This window comes from Salmo trutta, chromosome 21 (assembly GCF_901001165.1).
Source record: "Salmo trutta chromosome 21, fSalTru1.1, whole genome shotgun sequence".
Taxonomy (NCBI): domain Eukaryota; kingdom Metazoa; phylum Chordata; class Actinopteri; order Salmoniformes; family Salmonidae; genus Salmo; species Salmo trutta.
Window position 1 is genome coordinate 28,568,309 of NC_042977.1, and position 9,829 is coordinate 28,578,137.

Here is a 9,829-nt window from a genome sequence, read left to right on the forward strand (position 1 = left end):
CTGCTTTGTCTTGGTTGTGTGCTTGGTGTCATTGTCCTGTTGGACCCCGGAACACCACACCAACCAAAACCCCCCAAAATGTATATATTCACCAGGGCAGTATGTTTGTATTTAAGCTGCCCCACTGCCCCAACCAACCTCGTTCTCCCCAGACCTCAGAAACATTTGCACACAGGAAGCAACCTTGAAGAGGAAATAAATAAAATGAGGACAGCAGGGAACAGATGACAGGACAACACAATACACAAAATAAACAGTGGCAGGTCACGTGAACGACATGCATACGTCACAGCACTCAGGAACAACGCACCTGAGAAAACATGTCCACCAGTATCTGCATAAACCTCTTCGTCATCCAGATAAACAGCACATCCCGACCAGACCTGAGACAAACCTATTCATAAGGCACTGAAAAGTGGCAGGTGCTGTTAAGCAGGCTGAAACTCATAACCGGTACAGACTGGAGGGTGTAATAAAGGGAGAGATTTTGCATGCCCCACGCGTCAGTGACACCTGCCAATAGCCCTTTAACAGCTCAAACTTGCTCACAAACTTCGCTGCTCTGACCTGATCAACACAGTCCTCCATCCAAGGAAGAGGAAATGAATCTGGCTTAGTGACACGGTTAACCTTACGGTAGTCCGTACAAAATCTGTTTGTCCCATCCGGTTTACTGACCAAGATACACGGAGAAGCCCAGCTGGAGAAAGAAGGCTCTGCAATATCACTCTCCAGCATGTACTTGATCTCAGCATCCAGACAACTCAGTTTCTCTGAAGGAACTCTATAGAACAGCTGATGGATGGGGTCAGCTTCCCCTTCGTCAATATCGTGTTTTATTAAAAGGAGAACCAACAATTGGCAGCAGAGCAAGAACCTGGTCACCTGGACTAAAGTGACGAGGCTCAGCTCGCCGATCAAATATTTCTTTCATCCTCCCCTGTGAAGCTGACAGCTTTTCTTCAGCATCTCACCAGTGGCGTACAGGCGTCGCTGGAAATCACACACATAAGATAATAGGGACTGAGGTGGCTTGGGAGACTTCCAGTCATCCTGGAACACTGCTAGAAGCCCATGCACACTATGTCCGAACACTAGGTAATTTGGACTGAACCTGTGTGTGCTCTTCTGTGAAACCTACCTGGCGGCTAACAGTAACCATGGCAACCCATCCTCCCAATCCTTATCTCTGTACAATAAGCTCTCAACAAAGACTTAAGTGATTGATGGAAACGTTCCAGCGCTCCTTGACTCTGTGCATTACAAGTGCTAGCAAAATGGTGTTTAAAATGGAGTCGTTGGAGAACCAAACAGGTTAGAGGTGAAATTAGAACCTTAGTCACTCTGAATAACCTTAGGGATTCCAAACAGTGAGAGAAACTGAGTGAAAGCTTTTAACACAGACTTAGTCGTGATAGACCGGAGAGGATAGGCAGCAGGAAACCTAGTGGTCTGACACATCACAGTGAACAGGTAACTACTACCATTCTTAGAGTGATTCTTAGAGCGAGGCTGACTACGGGAATAGGAAAGAGCGGTACCAGCTTAATAGCTTGATTAGGTTTAGCCATTAATTGACAAGTGTGAGAGGTTTTGATGAACGTAGAAACACCAGTGTCTCCGTGGGCGAGGCCCAAATCTCTTCAAACGCCCTCACCAACTTTGAATACAGGGCTCTGCCAAGCCACTTTTGTGTCAAAACATACTCGTCCGTCAAAAACCACAGCTTCAGAGAGTCTTCAGTCTTCAATCATTAATGTACGTGGCTATCCAATCAGGGATTGGGTCCTTAAAACCTGTTGAGGCCACGGGTTAGCAATGAACCCTGAGACGGGATTGCTAGCAAGGCTGGAAATTCAAAACATCAAAAATCTAATAATTTCAATTTCTCAAACAATCAACTATTTTACACCATTTAAAAGATAAACATCTCCTTAATCTAACCACATTGTCCGATTTTCAAAGAGGCTTTACGGCAAAAGCATAAAGTTAGATTATGTTAGGACAGTACATAGCCACAAAAGTACAAACATCCATTTTCAATTCAAGGTCAGGCGTCACCAAAAGCAGAAACCAGCTAAAATTATGCACCAACCTTTGACAATCTCCATCAGATGACACTCCTAGGACATTATGTTATACAATACATGCATTTTTTGTTCCATCAAGTTCATATTTATATCCAAAAACCGCATTTTACAGTAGCTGTGAAATTCTGATTTTTTTCTTCTCTGAAATGCTTCCGGTGAACAACGTTACAATTTTCAAAATTACTATTCGAAAACATTGGTAAATTATAATATTGTCATTCAAATAATTATAGTTTAACATTTCGTAAATGATACTGTCTTGCCAGATTTCAAAATAACTTTACTGGGAAATCACAAGTTGCAATAAACCAGGTGCTGTGCTAAGAACAATAAGCTAGCCTAATTAGCTTAGCATCATCTTGTAACCATGTAATATCAATAATACTATTGTCAATAATCCATTACCTTTGATTATCTTCATCCATTGGCAGTTCCAGGAATTCCAGGTCCACAACAAATGTGGTTTCTTTTGACAAAGTTCATAATTGATGTCCAAAGAACTCCAAGTTGTTCCATGTTGTTAGCGCTTCGGTGGCTACTAAAAAGTAGCGCGGGGGGGGTGTGTGAAGTCACGGCAAAAAGTTAAAAAAGTTACAAAAATAATCTATTTATGTTTGTTCAAACATGTCAAACGTTGTTTAGCATCAATCTTTAGAGCCATTTTTAACGTGAAACATCAGTAATGTTTCAACCCGACCTCACCTGTGTCTAGAAAAACGTTTTTGAAAAATGTCCTGTGTCTCATGATTGCGCAGGTGCAGGCCATAATGGAAGTGACGACATCCCACGGACGTCAACTTCAATGCATTCTTATTTGCTCCCTGTTAATCATGGAAGCTTCAAACAACTTTATAAAGATCGCTGACATCTAGTGGAATCCGTAGGAGTTGCGAACTGAATCCTTTCTCACTATGGTATCTAATAAACAATGACACTAAATAGTACAGCCACAAAATTCTCATTTTTTTTAATCTATTTTTCTCAGGTTTTTGCCTGCAATATGAGTTTTGTTATACTTACAGACACCATTCAAACTGTTTTAGAAAATTCAGAGTGTTTTCTATCCGAATGTGTTAATAATATGCATATCCTAGCTTCTGAGTTGGTGTAGGAGGCAGTTAAAAATGGGCACGTATTTTTTTCAAAATTCTCAATACTGCCACCGTGGCCCGTAGAGGTTAAATTGCGCTAGCATAATCAGATCACACAGCCCCTGGAAAGTCTTAACCGCAGAGGCGGGACACGAGCGATTAAACTGTGAAGATAACTCTCGCACAAACTCAACATGTGTCTGTTTATCAGCCCTTTTTAAATGTTTTCATTTTTGTCGGTAAGCCTCAGGATCCAATTCGTAAATCTGAAACACAGCCATTTTAACCTTAGCATTGCTGACACTGTTGGAGCTGAATATGCTTCCTGCGCTTTACCAGTCAACACACACTGCAACATTAAAGTGCGACCAGAATCAGGCCAACTCCTAGCGTCAGCAACGTGCTCAAACAATGAAAAGAACGTCTCAGGGTCTTTCTCATAAAATTTTGTCAATAGCCGTAAGTTTCCAACAATATCAAATGTGTCTGGTTTACTGACCAGGGTCAGGGTCACCTAGGTAAATCAGGGTCACCTTCCCTAAACAAACTCTCCCCTGAGAGCTTTCCATCCCTAACCAAGTCTAACCGCTCTTGTTACAGCTTGATTTTAGCGTGCTCCAATTCCTGTTTAAATTCCAATTTCTTTTCATGCTTAACACAATCATGCTTTAGCTTAAAACGATATGCAATAATGCTCTAACAGAAGCAGTTCTTTCTGCTGTTCAAAAGAAAGACGACTAGGGCTAATAGACGGAGCGGCCATTGTCGTAAAACGGGGAGATGGCTGGGGAGGTGGCGAGTCCTCGGCAGAGGCTGCGTGGTAACTACGAGTATACCACTCTCCATCAGATTGGCCTTCAATATTTTTTTGACATTTATCACAAATTTCAACCTGATAGTGTTCAGCGATCTTAAACAGCTGTTCTTTAGTAGATCATTCTAACAGTTCCTCTGATGGAACGCAAATGAACTCATCTACATTAGATGCCATAGTCACAAGTAACTGCAAAATAAAATCTTACTCTTCCCCTCTGCTGAGCACACTAGACCGGACCACAACAAGAGAAGTGCCAATCACACTGGGCACCACAGGAGAGAGAGAGATGAGATAGAAGGTGCTTCCCCGAATCCTACAATAACTCAACCCTAGTCTTTGTGTGGATTCGCGGTGGGTAATTACACACTGCAGCCCGCTGGCACAGATGTGCCCCCCGAGACAACTGCTCCGTCCACGGACACCACACAAAAATAACAAACAAAATAACCTTGCCCAATATATTCCAAAGTGGAACACATCGCTTAGCCTAAAAGGGGAAAAGAAAGGCTATAGCGCCGAGTAGCAAATGGCACTACCCTACACAGCAGATTGTACTCACCTTCTCGCACCGTTGTCCTAACAGCGAGTAGTTTCCAGCCTGGGCAGGGGCCTGGAAACTAACCAATGTTCCTCTCTCCAACGCAGAACACAACCACCTCATGGGTGATCAACGCTGCAGGAATTGTATATACTTTTCCCTGTTCCGGGATGGGGTCGAATGCCCTGACTTCAGTGCAACAATTGCCTGCTCACGGAGGGCTACAGAGAGGAAGTCGCTACTGATTTGCACAGGCTACTGGGAAAGCCAAGACTTGCAATTTTCTCTTTTTTCTCCACTCAGAGGGCCGTGCATTGCGTTGGGCTGATGGGAGTCTCGCCTTCGGGCAGGTTATCTTGGGTGGACTGGCCGCTGCTTGGAAATGATCGCTCACCGACGGAGAATGGAGTCGGCGGGACCTTTGTTGCTGAATCGCGGGAGGATTCTCTCCTGGACCTGGATGGCCAGACAGGGAGACACGTCGCCGCTCATAGTGGAAGTTGAGGTCGACATCCTCCACTTTGAGCCCTCTGCAGTGAAGGGATTCATGAATAGCTGCCGACATTGAATAGCTTAGCTGCTCTGGAGCCTGATGTCCCAGCTCTATCTTCTCATGGAGCGTCGGAGGTTCCTTTGGTTCCTTCTGTATTGGACAACATTGTGATGGCATCGCCGGGGACGAAGGTGGGTTCTGCTTCACCGGGGTCTGCGGTGGGCTCTGCTATTCCTATCATTTGTGGGGTGTTGAGTTGGGGCTAGGGTTGGGCTGAGGGTTCCGGCTCCACATGGACAACTGCCATCAACTATTAGTATGGGAAGCTCCATGGTTAGATCGGTGGAAGTCCAAAAATACCTGTACACTTTGTTTTCCTGGAGCTAAGGTATTGGAGTTATTAGAAATCATGCCCACCATCAAGAAACATATTCCTGCTCTGAAAACAGTTGTGTTGCATATTGGGTCTAATTATATTATGCGTCTCAAATATGTAAAACTAAGAGGCAATTTCTTACAACTCTTGGAGAATGCTAAGAAATTAGCAGGACATATAATTGTCTCGGGCTCAATTCCATCTCCTCGCCGTTGTGGGACTGAGTGTTTTAGTCGTCTTTGGTCTCTTCACCCGTGGCTAATGCATCTAACCAAGGACTCGGGCATGTCCTTCGATGACAATTTTTACTCCTTCTGGAATAGGCCTGGCTACGTTGTGGAAGAATGAATTCACCGCGGTGAAAATAGCTCCCGGCTGTAGTCATCAAATATTGGAAAGGTTCTTGGTCAACTAAATTGATGTGAGGACAATATTAGCATTACATGTACAGTTGAAGTCGGAAGTTAAACATACACTTAGGTTGGAGTCATAAAAACTCATTTTTCAACCACTCCACAAATTTCTTGTTAACAAACTATAGTTTTGGCAAGTCGGTTAGGACATCTACTTTGTGCACGACACAAGTCATTTTTCCAACAATTGTTTACAGACAGATTATTTCACTGTATCACAATTCCAGTGGGTCAGAAGTTTACTGTTGCTTTAAACAGCTTGGAAAATTCCAGGAAATTAGGTCATGGCTTTAGAAGCTTCTGATAGGCTAATTGACATAATTTTAGTAAATTGGAGGTGTACCTGTGGATGTATTTCAAGACCTACCTTCAAATTAAGTGCCTCTTTGCTTGACATTATTGGAAAATCAAAAGAAATCAGCCAAGACCTCAGTGAAAAATTGTAGACCTCCACAAGTCTGGTTCATCTTTGGGAGAAATTTCCAAAAGGTACCACGTTCATCTGTACAAACAATAGTACGCAAGTATAAACACCATGGGACCACGCAGCCGTCATACGGCTGAGGAAGGAGACGCATTCTGTCTCCTAGAGATGAACATACTTTGGTGCGAAAAGTGCAAATCAATCCCAGAACAACAGCAAAGGACCTTGTGAAGATGCTGGAGGAAACGGGTACAAAAGTATCTATATCCACAGTAAAACAAGTCCTATATCGACATAACCTGAAAGGCCACTCAGCAAGGAAGAAGCCACTGCTCCAAAACTGCCATAAATAAGCCAGACTACGGTTTGCAACTGCACATGGGGACAAAGATCGTACTTTTTGGAGAAATGTCCTCTGGTCAGATGAAACAAGTATAGAACTGTTTGGCCATAATGACCATCGTTATGTTTGGAGGAAAAAGGGGGAGGCTTGCAAGCCAAAGAACACCATCCCAACAGTGAGGCACGGGGGTGGCAGCATCATGTTGTGGGGGTGCTTTGCTGCAGGAGGGAATGGTGCACTTCACAAAATAGATGGCATCATGAGGTAGGAAAACTATATGGATATATTGAAGCAACATCTCAAGACCTCAGTCAGGAAGTTAAAGCTTGGTCGCATACTTCCAAAGTTGTGGAAAAATGTCTTAAGGACAACAAAGTCAAGGTATTGGAGTGGCCATCACAAAGACCTGACCTCAATCCATAGAAAATTTGTGGGCAGAACTGAAAAAGCATGTGCAAGCAAGGAGGCCTACAAACCTGACTCAGTTACACCAGCTCTGACAGGAGAAATGGTCCAAAATTCACATAACTTATTGTGAGAAGCTTTTGACCCAAGTTAAACAATTTAAAGGCAATGCTACCAAATACTAATTGAGGGCTTGCAAACTATTACACACTACAAAGGGAAGCACAGCCGCGAGCTGCCCAGTGACACGAGCCTACCAGATGAGCTAAAACACTTCTATGCTCGCTACGAGGCAAGCAACACTAAGGCATGCATGAGAGCATCAGCTGTTCCGGACGACTGTGTGATCACACTCTGCGTAGCCGACGTGAGTAAGACCTTTAAACAGGTCAACATACACAAGGCTGCGGGGCCAGACGGATTACCAGGACGTGTGCTCCGGGCATGTGCTGACCAACTGGCGGGTGTCTTCACTGACATTTTCAACATGTCCCTAAATGAGTCTGTAATACCAACATGTTTCAAGCAAACCACCATAGTCCCTACCCAAGAACACAAAGGCAACCTGCCTAAATGACTACAGACCCGTAGCACTCACGTCCGTTGCCATGAAGTGCGTTGAAAGGTTGGTAATGGCTCACATCAACATCATTACCGCAGAAACCCTAGACCCACTCCAATTTGCATACCGCCCAAACAGATTCACAGATGATGCAACCTCTACTGCACTCCACACTGCCCTTTCCCACCTGGACAAAAGGAACACTTATACACAATGCTATTCATTGACTACAGCTCAGCGTTCAACACCATAGTGCCCTCAAAGCTCATCACTAAGCTAAGGATCCTGGTACTAAACACCTCCCTCTGCAACTGGATCCTGGACTTCCTGGTGGGCCACCCCCAGGTGGTGAGGTTAGGTAGCAACACATCTGCCACGCTGATCCTCAACACTGGAGCTCCCCAGGGGTGCGTGCTCAGTCCCCTCCTGTACTCCCTGTTCACCCACGACTGCATGGCCAGGCACAACTCCAACACCATCATTAAGTTTGCAGATGACACAACAGTGGTAGGCCTGATCAAAGATGAGACAGCCTATAGGGAGGAGGTCAGAGACCTGGCCGGGTGGTGCCAGAATAACAACCTGTCCCTCAATGTAACCAAGACAAAGGAGATGATTGTGGACTACAGGAAAAGGAGGACCGAGCACGCCCCCATTCTCATCGATGGGGCTGTAGTGGAGCAGGTTGAGAGCTTCAAGTTCCTTGGTGTCCACATCAACAACAAACTAGAATGGTCCAAACACACCAAGACAGTTGTGAAGAGGGCATGACAAAGCCTATTCCCCCTCAGGAAACTAAAAAGATTTGGCATGGGTCCTGAGATCCTCAAAAGGTTCTACAGCTGCAACATCGAGAGCATCTTGACCGGTTGCATCACTGCCTGGTACGGCAACTGCTTGGTCTCCGACCGCAAGGCACTACAGATGGTAGTGCGTACGGCCCAGTACATCACTGGGGCTAAGCTGCCTGCCATCCAGGACCTCTACACCAGGCAGTGTCAGAGGAAGGCCCTAAAAATTGTCAAGGACCCCAGCCACCCCAGTCATAGACTGTTCTCTCTACTACCGCATGGCAAGCGGTACCGGAGTGCCAAGTCTAGGACAAAAAGGTTTCTCAACAGTTTTTACCCCCAAGCCATAAGACTCCTGAACAGGTAATCAAATGGCTACCCGGACTATTTGCATCGTGTGCCCCCCCCCCCAACCCCTCATTTTACGCTGCTGCTACTCTCCGTTTATCATATATGCATAGTCACTTTAACTATACATTCATGTACATACTATCTCAATTGGGCCGACCAACCAGTGCTCCCACACATTGGCTAACCGGGCTATCTGCATTGTGTCCCGCCACCCGCCACCCACCACCCGCCAACCCCTCTTTTACGCTACTGCTACTTTCTGTTCATCATATATGCATAGTCACTCTAATCATATCTACATGTACATACTACCTCAAATCAGCCTGACTAACCGGTGTCTGTATGTAGCCTTGCTACTTTTATAGCCTCGCTACTGTATATAACCTGTCTTTTTACTGTTGTTTTATTTCTTTACTTACCTATTGTTCACCTAATACCTTTTTTGCACTATTGGTTAGAGCCTGTAAATAAGCATTTCACTGTTGTATTCGGTGCACGTGACAAATAAACTTTGATTTGATTTTAATTTGTATGTAAACTTCTGACCCACTGGGAATGTGATGAAAGAAATAAAAGCTGAAGTAAATCACTCTCTCCTAGGGAATTTTTACTAGGATTAAATGTAAGGAATTGTGAAAAACTGAGTTTAAATGTATTTGGCTAAGGTGTATGTAAACGTCCGACTTCAACTGTAAGTCAGTTTTTACCATCCCCTCTTTGGTCTCTGAGAGTTCAACGTGTTGTATCTGAAAGTGGTTACATGCCAAATGGTGCTAACCAGAGAAATGTAATTGCTATTCCTAATTTGTTTTATTTTCCTAATAGGTATAATCTGATCTTTGAGTCTCCTGTTGTTCTGAAATCGCAAAGTAATCTGACTTGTATTGAAACTCCATATGATTTTAAACGCAGAAAAGGTTTGACATTTTTACATCTTAATATTGGTTGTTTCCCTGGGTTTCCCTGTGTTTCCCTGTGGCTCAGTTGGTAGAGCATGGTGTTTGCAATGCCAGGGTTGTGGGTTCGATTTCCACGGGGGGCCAGTAGGAAACAAGAAAAAAATGTATGAAATGAAATGTATGCATTCACTACTGTAAGTCGCTCTGGATAAGAGCGTCTGCTAAAATTTAAAATG